The 15,200-nt window shown below is 40.4% G+C and overlaps 1 long non-coding RNA gene across 1 annotated transcript; it reads right to left on the bottom strand.

Annotated features, from left to right (window-relative positions):
* Window positions 230–4,307, bottom strand: LOC110392707. Its single transcript, XR_002434578.1, has 3 exons — window positions 4,224–4,307; window positions 1,652–1,821; window positions 230–427 (listed from the first exon to the last, which is right to left on the bottom strand). It is a non-coding gene; the product is annotated as an uncharacterized LOC110392707 (long non-coding RNA).

Below are 15,200 nucleotides of genomic sequence, written 5' to 3'. Positions count from 1 at the left end.
CAGTGCTGTTGTGCGTAACTACAGTATTCTGTAAATTTAGCTGTCCTTTTTTTATCTTAGATGTGGTTATACTTTTGCAGTGGACACAAAGACTTGTGTAAGTTCATTTTACCGACTTGCACGACACAGATACACCCAGGTTAGTGAGTAGGTGACATATAAAATTGCTGGTAAAGGATTTTGAAATTTCTACAGATAAAAGACACATCACTACAGAAGATTGCATGTGTGTATATAATTCATTCAACATGGGAGTAATATTTTTGCTGCTATCTGGTTGTGTCAGAGTGGTATTTCCAGTTCCCAGATTTTTCACTGGGGTGTGACATTTGAAAGGGAGATAGTACCTCTGAATTGCACCGACTGCTTGTCTAAACTCATCATCACATACTGCCTTTGGCCCGGTCATTGCTCAATGCCAGTTTTCCTGTGAACAAGAATATGGGCAGATAGAAGATTACCACATCACATCAGATACGGTTGCTAGTAAGTGCAGTCAGAGTGATTGAGTCTGAAGCACCCAATCAGTAGGGACGATATACTTGTCTTATAGGAATGCCTAAGTTCACTGCAACATGCAGGAAGCTATACTGTCTGATAATCAGGTGTTTCGTATGTTTTTGCTTGCTTGCTTTCCTACTCTTATCTGTCAGACAAGGGAGACCTAAAGGGTGTCAGAGCTCTGGGTTTTGTTCTGAGGGGAGGAACAGTGTGTTCTGACTGTGATGCAAATGCTTCCTTTTGATATCTGTTACTATATTCCTTGAAAGATACACAATTACAATAAATTATTTTCAAACCATATTCTGTATTACTACTGAAAGTTGCGACCATGCTGCAGAATATGAGTAAAAATGTAAGTTTGGGGGGGTTGGTCTTGCTCAGATATCATATCTCTGATTTGGTGATTGCTTTGATCGTGGTTTACAGTCTGCTGTGGAATGTTTTGGTTTCATCCCTACTAAAATATTATAGGGCAGCACTAAGAATACATTAATAGAGCATTAGATGTCTGGAAAACACATTTAGCGTTCAACCTTTTGAGCTGGCACCTACAGTATCTTTAAAAAGTAAATGAAAATGATTGAGTATAACTGAACTAGCTTTAATCTAGCAAGTGTGCAGTTCAGCAGTCATAAAAACATATTACTATAGGCTTCAGTGGGCGTTCACAACCATCACACACATATATATGCAGGATTTTCATCAGGTTTGTACAGTCCTCAAAGTGTGTGCTGCTGCGTCTGCGTTACTCCTGTTGCTGATTCTAACTAGGTTAAAGCTAAGGTGAGCATTGCCAACTGCACTGCCACCAAGTGTGCTGTAGAGACAACCATGCAGAGGCTGCGGCAGTGGTGTCAGAACATGGCCTGGGTTGGTAGACAGAGGTGAATTTAATTTATGACCTGCATGTGTTGCTGGGTAGTATGGAGGTTTCTGTCTCAAGTTACTGGACAAAGTTTATAAATCCTTGGACCTGGGAAAGGACAACTCAAGGTAGACCCCCATAACTGAATAGTTAAAAAGGTCCTGAACATTGATTTCAGTTCATTATTACCTTTCTAGTACTAAGTAAGACCTTACAGCCAGAGTAGTTCTGTACACCAGTAGGACTGATTGTAGGGGAAGGCTGGGGTAGTTGAATACTTACTGGTAGTTCCAGAGGAGTTGAGACTGCAATATTTAATTGAAATTGTTCTCTTGATTCTGAAGAAGATAAAACTTCACAGATGTGAAGACATCTGTAACTGTTCACTATTCCAATCTTCCACCTCAGGAGAACAATCAGTAAAGCACCAAGCTCCCAGCAGCCTGGTACAGCTGCAAATATTGTAAATGTCTAATGAGTATCCAAGGTAAGAGCAGAGCACGAGACAGCATTGGTGATTCTTAAGGACTGCAAGCAGTACGACCTCTGTGCTTATAACACCGTGTCCTTCCATGGCCTTGGCATTACAGACTAGTATGTGACAGCAGGAGTTTTGCAGAGTCACTTACAACCATGTCTCATGTAGAGCTGAAAGCATGTAGCTTCTGTTTGTCGAAGTTATGCCAGGTGACACATTGCATTTGACTTGTTACCAGACTTGCTTGCTGAGTCGCATTTTTTTCCAAGTGGGATGCCTTTCATCTCTTGCCAGCTTAAAAGTATTGTCACTTCTTTCTTCCTGATGCTGGTCAGTAGCAGCAGGTGTTTCCAGCACTTCCAGTATGGTTTACTCTAATTGAAGTGAATGTGAAGACAGCCGATACAAAAATAATCTCCACTTCTCCTTATATCCATCTTTCATTTGAGGTCCTTTTGATAGCTACTACATGTTTCTTGGTCATAATTTCAAAGCATTTAATGAATCAAACAACTATGATTGTGTTTTGATCCGTGAACCACTGTTATCTTGGGAAAACCTGGTTGCAGGAGCTGATAGTGTATGAAAGATGGAAACAAACACTGCTGTCACAGTCTTTTCACTGAGACACTTGTAGTAGGCGGCAACCGAAGGTACGGGATGGGACGCGCTAGGGCCTCCCCTGCCCCAGAGCTTGTGGGCGTAGACGAAGCGAACAAAGAGATAAGGGAGATAAGGAAGGATAGATAAGACTTTGTAACGGGGCAATAAACTCCATTTTGCCACTCATCATATTGGTGTGTGCACACGTCAGGATGGCCAGGGACTAGGTGTTAGTCCTTGCAAACAGGGTGCAGTTTACGAACGGAATATCTGGTGCTGAGTAGTCAGCAGATGCTCACAGTAAAGATATTTATCTCCATCCTCTCTCTAAAGCAAAATGTTCCTCAAACTTAGCCATTTTTCTCCTTAATGAAAGGAAGCAAAATCTCTGAAGGCAGAGAACTTACTGCTAACAGTTTGGTATGGAAGACTCAGATTTTATGGAATTGGGCAACTTTTCTAAAATACATAGCTTAGATGCGAATGTAGTCTTCTATTCAAGGCTATCACAGCTGAGCCTTGTGTATTTTTCTCTACAAAAGTTATCGGAGTGTAGAAACTAGTTCTGATTAACCTTCTGTCATGTACTCCGGGAATAAGAGCAAGCAAAAGAAAGAGAATTGTCACAATTCTCTCGAGTTTTATAACCAGGCAAAATAAAGTGGTTTCCTTCATGCCAGTAGTTTCAAAACCTGAGGAAAGTTCATGGGCGGGCCAGGGTGGGAGGATGAATGTTGAGTATCAGAGAGACATAATTCAGGAAATGAATATATTTTAAATAACCTTTTAATCTGACATGCAGCTTTCCACTGGAAACTGGAATGTCCTTTCCAAGCAACATATTTTTGCTTGTGTCAAAATCTGTGCCAATACAGTAGTAAACATGGTGAATGCAAATTAAAAGAGTGAAAATGTTTATTATTGCTTTGCAGTAAATAGAGAAGAGAAAGTTAAAACTCTGTATTCAGACAAATAATATCAGAAAAGTAAGTGAAACAGTAAACAAATGAGAGTAAATTTTTCACTCATCATTAATGATAGGTTTGCTGTAATGAATCACATTTTTCAACCCTTCCCTGGAATTGCTTTCTTTCAGTTTTGGGTAAAATGAGGTGGCTACTCATTTCCAAACACAGAAATCTGTGCATTGTCGATATGCGCTGCCACAGGGGAGACATGTTTCTTTATTTCATTAAAATGCAAAGTAATATTCTTGACATGGGTTACATTTTTCACCTTAGACAGTGGCCGATAGCACCACCATTGAAGACAGTGTTTCAAATGGTCTTTGAGTATGAACGTCACTTTTCTGCCTACCTTGTCCCTAAGAAAATGTTCTGTTTGTTTCGCAGTCTACTTACAACTTTGGAAATGTACCTCCAGCCATATAATAGCTGCAGCTATGTTATTCATTCTCGTGAACTGGCACCCCGCTCCAAAACTGTCACACAAGTCAGCAGGCTGTATTGGGTCTGGTTTCAAGTGAGGCCATTCGGTTTTGCAGTAATTAGTATACTGAAGTTAAAAGAAACTCTGAAATATATAACCATTAAAAGGAAGATAGATAGGCAAAGATTTAAATTAAACAATCTGAAAGGAGGACATCAGAGCTGACCCTCTTGTCTTTACAATAGGAAACTCTGAAACTGACCATATTTGTTAGGTCTTGTACAAAAGTTCCTAAATAGCTGCTTTTTAAAATTACCTTTCAAACCTCACAGAGGCTCTGACATTTGTTAACATTCAAGTCAAGGCAAAATTATTTGTGCTTACTTTGGCACGGAAGCTAATCCTCATGCATCATTTGCATGGGAAGGCAGCCAGCTGCAGAGTGTAGACAAAACTCCTCCCGTCTCCCTGGAGCTGAGGCTTTGCAGGACTCCTGGCCCTGGGTCTCTCATAGCAACACCGTAAATCTTCTGGAACTCGTCAGTGGTGGGGAGGCTGGGGCTGATTTTTACCTCTTCTGTTTCCTATCTTGTTGCAGTCTTGTGGCCAGCAGATGTGCCTGCCAAGGTATACAGAGAGAGAGCTGGGATGGCTCCAGGAGTGAATTTGTCCTATTGAATTCTGTCAGCCCTGCGGCTTCACGCAGACAGCAGTGCTGCTGGAGTCAATGAGCTTGCAAGGACTTGCAGGAGCTGTGGGATTTGTTGTTTTGATGTGTCTAAGGATGAGGCAGATTTTAAGACAATAATCAAATGGGAGCAGTGTTGATTATTTTTATTTTTTATGTAACTATAGAAAAAAAACAAGCAGTCTCCAGAACTTAACTTTTACACCTGTCACATATGAGTTCACTTTTAGATTTTTACGGAGCACGTTTAAAGCTGACGTAACTGGATGATTTCCCACTGAGCAAGTGTATGTAGACTCACAGATTCTTACTATCTAAGAAGAGAATCAAGTGCAAGACACGCTCACTTGAGAGCATATAAACATGCATCCTTTCTTCCTTAAATTACTTCTTTCTGGGCTTTCTCTTCCATGAGTTATGACAATGTGCGAATTTCCATTGCTGTATGGCTTTTATTCGTCAGTGTCAGGATCCCCAGCCATTGGAGAAGTGTGTACCATCAATTTGTATTTCAGTGCTCTTGGGAAGAGCTGTCAGTTGGCCGAGTCTAGATGTTACTAGATGACAGGCTAGATCTTACTAGATTTATCTAGATTTTATGAAGGCAAGACAATGCCCTTGATACCAGGTGACCACCCAGACACTCTTACAAGAGCAAAACACTCATTAAAGATTATTAATAGGCCAAAACAGCATTTTCTTTTCAGGTCAAAGTGCCCAGAGGTTATATTATTTGAAGTTTGATTCCATGTAGCCTAAGAGCAGGAAAAGTCTCTGTAATGAGGTCTGCTTAGGTCACTGGCCTTTTGCCATCCCGTGTGCAGTGCAGCATCCTGGAGTGCTGGCTGAAAGGATGGCTTTGTCAGCTCCATTTAGGTGTGTGTTTACAGGATGGGCTTTGTCATTAAAATTGTCTGATACTTTATTTTTGTATGTGTAACATTTTCCAGACTTTTTTTTTGCCTGAATTTTGCCTTCCATTTGTCTCACCTTTGACCATCTCCTATGCTGCACTATCACCACAGTACATGAATCGCCACTCCTGTGTGCTCTGTTCTGCACACCTTGCTGCTGTTGGTGAGCCTTAGCACCTCACTGGGTTTTGTTAAGTCCCAAATCTGTTATGCAACTATTTCCAAGATGAAGATAAGGATAAATAATGCTGACATCTACCTGATGTGGAGTTGTGTTTGCATGTAAGCACTTGCTGCCTTGAACCATATCTTTATCAAGAATCATAGAATCAGAATCATTTGAGTTGGAAGGGACCCTTAAAGGCCTTCTGCTCTCTGCAACGAATAGGGACACCTACAGCTAGATTAGGGTGCTCAGAGCCCCATCCATTCTGGCCTTGAATGTCTCCAGGTATGGGGCATCCACCATATCAACTACATCTTGCAACTTCAGTGGCACCAGAGCATTTGAAATATATGGCACCGAGTCCAGAATTTGACCTACAAATTGTGAGCCAGTTTAAATATTTTCATACACATGATTTTGCTGGTACAGTCATAATGTAGCTATATTTAAAGATTTTCTCATGAAGATGCAAAACACCCTTGGGTTGCTCTCCAAGTGTTCATTTAAAATAGATAATTTAGCACGTCGACTGCAATTGCTTCTTGAACAACACACAACAGAAAAATAGTTTCTAGCTGATCTCCTATGTGTTCATTCTCCCCTAAGTATTTTAAGTAGATAATTAACACTGGGTGATTAAAAGCATCTTTGGTCTGTGTAATTCTACAGCCTATTGTTTTTCAGAGTAATTAGATGCATTTTATCGAAAGTTGTTCAACACGTATCTTCATAACAATTTAATTTGCATGCCTTGTTGGTACCTCCTTCTCTCAGTTGCTTTCATTTTATGAGACACTCAATTAGCCACATAAGGCTATATAGAAAGATCCAAGCAGATTCAAAGCTTTGCTTAAGTATCCTTTTCTCACTGAAATCCTCTATAGCACTTCAGAAATGCACTATCCTTAGGGCTAAACCTGTGGCACAGCAACACAGCTATCAGCTTGTACAAGGCGCACCAAAGCGGAGCAATTCCAGGGGAATTACTTGGTATCAAACAAAAGCATGTGTCCATGAAGAGGGAGGAATGCTGGCTGTATACATCTTTTTCCACAGCTTTACAGAAAACGTGGAGCATCAACAGTGCAGTTCTCCCCACCATGGGCTTCTGTTATTCAAGAAACCCACTCCTACTACTGGGCAGTGGGGCGGTGGTGATGTTATCGCTGGTGCTGCATCAGTCCCAAGCAGAGGGCAGGCTTCACTCAGCTGTGTTGACTTCAAAGTAATGAGCAGCCACTATATTCTGTTATCCATGGAAGTATTATGTGGAAAAAAAGATCAGTTCAGTCACTGTTGTGAATTGTTTTACAAGTAAGCAACTTAGAGATTAGCACCCATTTTCTCATAGGATGAAGGTGAACTCAGACATAAAGTAGTTCTTGTATTAGCATATTTATGTTGCTGTTGCCATAGTATTATCTTTTTAACAAATACTCCCGCTAAGAACAATTTCCTAAACAAACATCAGCTTGGTTAGCCGCTCCAGATCAAGTCCTGTAGAACAGTGGGTCATATTTTGTGTTTAGTTTTTCAAGAAGCTCCCGCAGAGAGTAAGGTGAACAAAAGTAATCTCATGCTGTCTCTGTGTTGTCTGAATTTTGGGCTTGACTGGGTCTGCGTGCTTCAGACAAAAGAGCTCAAGGGTTTAGAGTCATAACTATACGAAATTCAGGATCCATGTAAAGAGAAATAAAACTCACCAGGGCTTGGCACTAAAGAAAAATGCTTTTGCAATGGAGTCAAAATCACTTCGCGTTTTATTTTGATAACTTACTGAGGTGAACCATATTGCCCAGAAAGGGGAGAAAAGGGCATTTAAGCTTGGAAAAACAAAATTGTTTTAGCCATGACTCTCAACTCTGCCACCTCATGGCATGTGACATGATTCCCCATGCCTTTGATGCTGACTGATTGTTGCAGTAAACCTTCTTGTTCTTCCTGGCTTTACTCAGTTTTTTCTGTCATATGATGGATGTTGTGCCATTTCATTGTCCTGTGGTCACTTTCTCTCTGCTTTAAGGAATCAGTGAATTTGGTTTCCTCTTCTGTTAGATTGCGTAGTGAAGTGATTGGATCTTTCTCCAGTATCATAATTACATCTTTTCTAAGTTCCTGCCACGTTACTTCCAACACACACATTTCTTTCCGTGATCTTTCTGATCCACAGTATCGGAATGACCAAAAACTAGAAGTACCTGTCAAGAAGTTGTTAGAAGAATTAAGCAGAAAAAAATAGTCACAAAGTATGCTATGTTTCCAGTGGGTAGGAAAAGATTGAAATGCCAGTCTTAGTATGCTGTCATAGAGGGAGGCATTTCCTAGTGATTTTAAATGTTTGTATGGAGGAAAGGTTGGTTTTTGTTTACTTGTCATCGCCTAGAGTCTCTTGGCAACTAAATTCCTTTATTTTGACTTCTAGCAGCCTATAACTATTCTGGCAAAGAGGAAGACTGGAAACAATGATAATAATGATAATAGAGGTTAGATTTTCCTTAACAGTGCATTTCATTCACATGAAAGGGGTCATTTGGCTGTGAACTGTAAGCCCTCTGGATGTCTGCAGACAGTTCTGCAAGAAATTTATGCAAAGGGCAAGAAACAGGATCAGTACAGACTTCCTTCGGCTTTTTCTTCCTTTTGTGAAATTCTCAGCTGATAGAGATCAAAAAATGGGGAGATAAATGTAAATGGCTGAAATTTGCATTTTCCCAGTCCAGGCTGTGAGGCTTTGCTGAATCAGAGGACGTGGGTTTGTGGTCTGTGATGTAGAGAGAATTTAATGGAGCTTTTTTACTGCCAAGTGCTGATAATATTTCTAATAAATTAAAAATATATATATAAATCACAGCATCTTTTGGTGAAGCAGCATTCCCACTGAAATAAAACGAGCTCCCAGCACAGCAAACCTAAATGGCGTAAATTGCGTGTGCCTGACTGTTGACAGATTTGAGTCAAATTTGGTTCTCAGTTACCCAGGAGACCTTTGAAACTCATCTCTGCCTTTGTACATATATTTCTGACCCTTTCCTACCAGCAGCCCCTGCTATACCAGTAACAGGCAAGAAGATTGCTTCTTGCTTCAGGAAGACCTTAGTCTGCGGCTCTCTGGCAGCTCTCAGTGAGCAGGCCTGCAGTGATCAGCTGAATCTGCTCTGGTTTGTTCATTGATCCTGCAGCCGCTGCACATGGCATCACTCTCACATGACGAATCTGAAACAGAACTGGCCTCCCTGCTATCATTAACTTTCGTTCATCACGGTGCTTCAGCGGCCTGCCAAGCTCTCCAGTAGTAATGAGATAAATATAACTGACTGAAGCAATAACACAAGTGTGAGCAGGACTTTATCTTGCCATTTCCACTTTATTCTTGGAAAAAGGAGTGACTGTTCCAAACAACTATCACAGTGGTTGTTGATAGTAGCCTGAGCTGTTGATGCAGACAGAGTTTCCAAAGGGGACTTAAAATGTCCCAGTGGATTCACGTATTATATATGTCAGCTTGTAAATGGGTGGAACTTCCTTTTGGTATTACAAGGGATCAGCAGTAAAGGAGCTGCATAGGCTAAATTCTCCCTTGCTACAATTGATGCAATTGACTTTTCAGAGGATCTGGCCCCAAGTACACACTTTATCCGATCAAAGCTAGGTGTTTTTAAGTTATTATTTATGTTAGTAAAACACCTTTCCCAGGATTGCCCTGGATTCATATTGGTATAAATATACAAAGAATACAAAATCAGGTTCCTAAAGTGACCATCAAAGTACTTAGTGCTGTAGAGGGAAGGCGAAATACTTCTCTCATCTACACTGTTGTAAATCCAAAGAAGCATGGACAAATGAAAATAATTTAGTTTGACAGAGAGGAAAATTCAATACCTGCTACAGAATGTTGATGGCCCTCAGCACACATAGTGGTGGTAGATCTGCGCTACCAAATAATCCACCTGCATTGATGAGACACTACAGTAAAAAAATTCATGCAGTACACTAGGGGGAAAAAAGGCAAAATGAGTTTAACACAGTATTATGAGAAGCTTTCCTGCTGAGCAAAGGCAAGTGACCGAGGGTAGCTTCCAGTCTATCCTGTCTCTGTCTGTGGTATATGTACAGGCAACTCAACACTAGTGAAACAGAGCAAAGTATGTCCAGTATACCTTTAAAATAAGCTAGGAACCTTAGGGCAGTAAATGAGCCTTAATGTGTGTTTGTAATGAATCTGCAGCCTATGTGTCATGTGAATCTGACTTTTTAACATCCTGCTTATAAGAGTGCAGTAGCAGGTAATATCAGTATATCTGTGATTCACGTTATTCACTCAAGGATGACACCTTCTATGTTATGCTTGTCAGTGTTATACATTAATCTTCTTTTCAGTTTTATGTCAAATACCCTTTTGAAATCCAAGTAGATTATGTCCTTTAATCACTTTGCCCAGTCTGTGTTCCTTGTGATCTCATCTCTTATTAATATCTTTAGGATCCTGCCTACCACCAAGGTCAAACTGGTCTATAATATCATAGCTCCACCCTAGGCCTTTTTAAAGAGGGTTATGTTTGGGTACTTCTGATCCTTCAGCAACTGCGTCACTTTCAGAAGCTGATGAAGAATCTTTTGACTATTTTGGATGCTTTTATGTCCTAAAGTTTTATAGAAATCCTGAAAATGCTGCTTTGCATGTTCTGATCTGCCCCCGTGTTAAAGTATACATCTGGACTCCTTGCTGCTAGTTTTTTTTCCATGTTTGGCATCATCTCATCTCTTCTGCCTACATAAAAAGTACCTCACTTTGTTTTTTCAGTTATCTCCTGATAGTATAAGGTTTCTGACAAATATCCATCTAATCTAGAATCAAAGCTGTCATTGTTTCTTCACTTTTGTGAATTTAATGAATCATTTACCATCAAACTGTGGGCAGGATACAGGATTGCTTGGTTTATATAAATATTCTTGATTAAATTCTACTTTCATGGATGGAAATCCAAAATAATTGCTAGGAAAACAGTAATTTTTTTTACTTATCTACTGAGAACAGAATCATGCCTACAACTGATTCCCACTGTATCCTCTCATCTCTATGTATCTATCAGAGTAGAAGATCTTTAGAGGCAGGACCATTTGATTTTGTAACCTCAAACATCTCCAAGCATAGTATTGGAACTTAATAAACAAAAGTAATTAGAAATAGCAGCATGATAAAGAACAACACACAGATTACAGGCTAAAGTTTGTCATAATGAACAGCAGCCATCAGACAGAAATAATGTTTTTTAAACATTAGTACTTAGTCCAGATAAATTAATCACATTTGCATGAATGAAAATGAACCGTAGAAAGTCAATTAAATAAGCAACACCCTTGCCAGCAACTTCAACAGTAATGCAAATAGGCAAAAAATCCTATCCATCAGTGAAGACTGTACTGGCCACAATTGCAATTGATGCTTTTGGTAAAGCTTGACTACAGTGAGTCACCGTAAGGAATTTTGACTTTGTACTGTCAAGTCTATGTGTTTTTCAGTTTGAAGCTAATCCTCTTGCCATTTTTAACTTTATCTTAAATAATTTTTATCAAAATTGGAACTAGATATATTTTTACTTCTTTCTGACTTGGACTTTCTATCTGGGAGATTTCTCGTTCATTTTGTATACAAAGCAGTGCAGATAAGGACATAGAACATGCCACTTACATGGTGTCAGCGTTCTCAGTATGTAGCGTGTAGCATAGCTTCAAGGGCATGTCACAAATTGAGATCATGTTTAACATACTTTTGTCTTCGCTGATGCTTATGAAATTTGCCTCCAATGTTATTCATTTTTTTTTTTTTTAATGTGCCCAGAGTCTTCATGGTGAAGTACATGGACATGATGTGGTCAAGGGTACAGCATGACAGGCTCTTGAAAAAAAAATTCCTGTTTTTTTTTTTTCGGTGGTAATTAGCAGTATGTCAGGGGATGGGGCACAGATGGTGTTCTCAGTCCTGCCAGTGAGAGTAGGCAGAAGTGGGTACATTGAGTGGATGAACACTTGGTGCATGGCTGGTGTCACAGCCAGGAGTTTGTCTTCTGTACCCATGAAAACATTCTGGAGGAGCAAGGACTTCAAAGCAGGAACAGAACCATCTGATAAAGTGTGGCAAGTGTCTTTGCCAGGCTTCAATCCCAGTGAGGAGGACTTCAAACTAGGTAAGCTGAGGAGTGCTAATCATAACTTATAGAGGAGTGAAGGCACAGGGAGCAAGGAGGAAGTGACAGCCCAATGGGGAGAGTCTTATGAAAAACTTGTGAAAGATGGGGAATCTTTCACTGAAAGCAGTGCGACTGAGGCCACATTTGAAGTACCTATGCATGAATATGTCTTGCAGGGGAAACAAAGAGAAAGAATTAGAAATTTGTGCAGATTGCAAAGGTATGACCTCACTGGGACATGCGTGGTGTCACATATGGCACATACAACATATATATAACAGTTCACGTAACTGCACAGGTGGGTGTAGTAGGCCCTTCAGAAAAGAGAAGCCAGGAATGCAGTGAGAAAGGCCTGTGCCCTGCAAACAGGTGGGTGCATGGTGATCTGTGTCTAATGGTCAAAGGACAGACCAGCATGAAGAGAAAAACTGTGGTAAGCATCTGCAGCATCTCTATCTGGTGATCGGGAACAGTTTGTGAATCAAATCCTCTTTAGGCAACTGGTGTGGATCCTGTCAGTAGTGGATTGTAGTGTAGATGGGAGACACGAGACATACAGGGTGTTTCTGGAGTGTGTTGAAGGAAGCTTCAACAAGCTGCAAGTGACCGAGAAGCCAAGTAAGAAAGATGCTCTGTGGGACCCATTAAATACAAACCAGTAATAACTGGTTGAAGACATGGAGGGCAGCCATGGCTGCAGTGACCATGAGATTGTGGAGATAAATCTCTCAGGATTCTGAGAGAAGCATTTAGAGGATTTGCTTGAGCATAGAGGGAGGGAAATAAGAAAACTAAAGCTCAGCTGGTAATGAAAAGATCTGACTGGCAACAGGAGGAGCTTCGAAAAGTGTGCTGACATTAAAGGCAAGGCTAAGGGAAGTGCGAGCCCACTGCTCCATGTGGTAGGAGAACTAATGACAAGAGATGTGTAAAAGTCTGAAGTATTCAGTGCCTTGCTTACCTTAGTTTTAAATGGCAAGGTCCACCCTCAGACATCCTGCTTTCCCAAGCCTACCAGCAATCTGTGGAAATGAAGCATTAGAAGAAAATCCGTAGAAGAAAATCAACTTAGGGAGTACTTAACTCAACTCAATGTATCCAGGTTCATTGGACCAGATGGGATGCTTCCAAGGCTGTTGAAGAATCTTGCTAATGACTTTGCAAAGCTGTTTTAAAGCAGAAGTTTGGAAAAACTGGAAAATGGCAAATGTCACACATGTATTCAAGAAGGGCAGAAGGGGAATCCTGAGAGCTAAAGACTCATCAGCCTGACCTCAATCCTTGGAAACATTAACAAGCAAATCCTCCTTGGATTGATTGAGACCATTTCCAGCCACCAGAAGGGCAAGAAGATGATGGAGAACAACCCCCACAGCAAATTGTATCTAATCCACCTGGTTGCCATGTCTGATGAGATGATTGGTAGCGTGGAAGGGGACAGAGACATTGATACATTTACTTTTATGTCTTATCCTTACAGTCAAACTGACGAGTTATGGACTGGGTAAGTGACAGACAAGATGAGTGGAATACAGGTTTGACTGCTTGGTTTAGTAAGTTGTGACCAACAGTATAAAGCCCAAGTTATGACAGGTCAAAAGTGGCATTCCTCGGGGATCTTACTGTGATCAGTACTGCTCAACTTCTTTAATAAAGACCTGGATGAAGTGGTGAAGCATAATCTCAGCATGTTCACTGGTGGTACCAAATTGAAGGAGCTGGTTGGTATAACCTGGTGCAGCTCTAGGTAAGTGGACAGTGTGATGGACAGAAAACTGCTGAATTGCTGAGCTTACAGTGTTGTGATCAGTGGCACGAAGTGCAGCCCCCTAGGTGTACCCCATGTCAATGGGAGAATGATTCTTTATCCAGCGCTTGTCAGAAGATATTTGGAGCACAGAGGCCACTTTTCAGGTCCCCAGTACAAGAATGACATTTATGTATTGTAGTCCAGCAGAGCACCGGATGGACGAGGGCGAGGAGGGTGTGAGAGAGCAGAGTTTGTCTACCCTGAAATAGAAGGCTCAGGGGAGATCTCCTTGCTGCCTTCAGATACCCAGTGGCAGGATATAGAGTAGATGAAGAAAGATTGTAATGAGCTGCAATGGGGACCAAGTAGAAGATGAGAAATTTCAGCCAGACATAGGGAAAACTTTTTGCACTGTGAGAATGGTAAAATAACAGAAGATGTAACAAAATAGGTGGTGGGATTTCCATTCCAGGAGATCAAAACTCCACTGGACATGGCGACATTTTGGACCTGCTTCAACCAGGGGCTTAGACAAGATGTCCTCCATAAGTTATTCTGTGATTAAGTAGGCAGCAAACATACAGGGTTTTTCCTCATGGTATTCCTATGCTTAAATCTGAGAGACCACTCTATTCCTTAAGCTGAAGTACGAGCAAGAAGTCTGCTGAAGCTGAAATCTTAAACCCCTTCTCTATACTATTTTTTCTGTTAAAGAAAAGAGTGGAGATATATATATATATACTTTTTTTTTTTTTACACAGATACAAATAATCAAATGAGAGAGAGGCTATAAATAGTAGTAGTCGCTTGAGAGGGAGGAAGAGGGGGTTCAATTCTTCGCATCATTCAACCACAGAAATGACGGAGATAGTAAACTCCTGGAGTTGCTGGAACGTTGCACCCAGCAGAGGGCAGGAGAAACTACAGAACAGGCTGCGTACACTGATCCTTGCTTCAAATTCTGTACTTAGAAAAACCAACGAAAGGACAGAAGCGACCTGGACTTTACAAATAGTTCTAGAAAGAATGGATAAAATGGGCAGATTAGTGGCTAATTTTAATAATCTTGAAGTGGTCTAGCACAACTCTGAGCACAATAATTTTAAGCAGAGCAATGTAATACAAATTACCTATTGGTGACAATACGTATTCTAAATATGGTAATCACAGCATTAGTGGTGAGGATATAAAGCTGTGTTAATATAATGAGAAGAATGTGAATATGCATTATAATTACTGAACTAAATATCATGGTAGGAAGAAAGCCAGACTATTTAGGAAATTAGTGTTTGGTAGCATGGAATTTTGGATGAACACTTTCAAATTACAAGTAGAAAAATGTTTTGCAGTCTGCAGCAGGGGAATAGAGGCTTCCATTGACATTCAATTCAAATAACACCTCATTTCAAATACAAGGCTTATTCCCCAATTTACAGCGATATAAGCCTATCCAACACTAATGCATTTTCAGAGATTGCATCCACAGTAATAAGTGAATGACATTCAGAAACAATGAAAAGCTACAATTAACATAGAATGCAGAGCAGATTATCAGCATAAAGATCTCTGAAAATGTCTATTGAGTCATATAGAAGGACTGAAATTATTGGCAACAGTTCTTATCTGCAGATACACCTTGAATTGTTGGGAGCAGC

This window comes from Numida meleagris, chromosome 1 (assembly GCF_002078875.1).
Source record: "Numida meleagris isolate 19003 breed g44 Domestic line chromosome 1, NumMel1.0, whole genome shotgun sequence".
Lineage (NCBI taxonomy): Eukaryota > Metazoa > Chordata > Aves > Galliformes > Numididae > Numida > Numida meleagris.
The sequence above is the reverse complement of the archived record's forward strand: the minus strand, read 5'-3'. Positions and strand labels throughout refer to the sequence as shown.